Raw genomic sequence first — 591 nt, forward strand, 5'->3', positions numbered from 1 at the left:
CCCAGTGCTCTGCAGGGCCACAGAGCCTGCGTTGCACACAGCGCGGGCCATCTGACCACTCCCCTCTCCCTTCCCTATTACCTGGGCTCACTGGGCCGCTTTATACCCCAAATGCTCATCTCTGGGTCTGCCTGGGGGACCCAATCCAAGACCCCGGCCGCAGCCCTCATGGCCAGGTTTCCCAGGTGACTGGGGAGGAGCCCTTGGGAGATAGGAACACACAGATTTTCATTTGATTCTTTTTCTCTAAAAACAGAGCTCTTGGGCCAGTGCTGTGGCATAGCAGGTAAAGCCGCCGCCTGCAGTACCAGCATCCCATATGGGCGCCAGTTTGAATCCTGGCTGCTCCACTTCTGATCCAGCTCTCTGCTGTGGCCTGGGAACGCAGTCGAAGATGGCTTGGGTCCCTGCACCTGTGTGGGAGACCTGGAAGAAGCTCCAGTCATTGCGGCCATCTGGGGAGTAAATCAGAGGATGGAAGACCTCTTTCTCTGGCTCCTGCTTTCTCTCTCTCTCTGTAACTCTGCCATTCAAATAAATAAATAAATCTTTAAAAAAAGAATTTTCTTTAAAAAAAATAGAGCTCTTTAT

This window comes from Lepus europaeus, chromosome 5 (assembly GCF_033115175.1).
Source record: "Lepus europaeus isolate LE1 chromosome 5, mLepTim1.pri, whole genome shotgun sequence".
In the NCBI taxonomy this organism is placed as follows: Eukaryota; Metazoa; Chordata; class Mammalia; order Lagomorpha; family Leporidae; genus Lepus; species Lepus europaeus.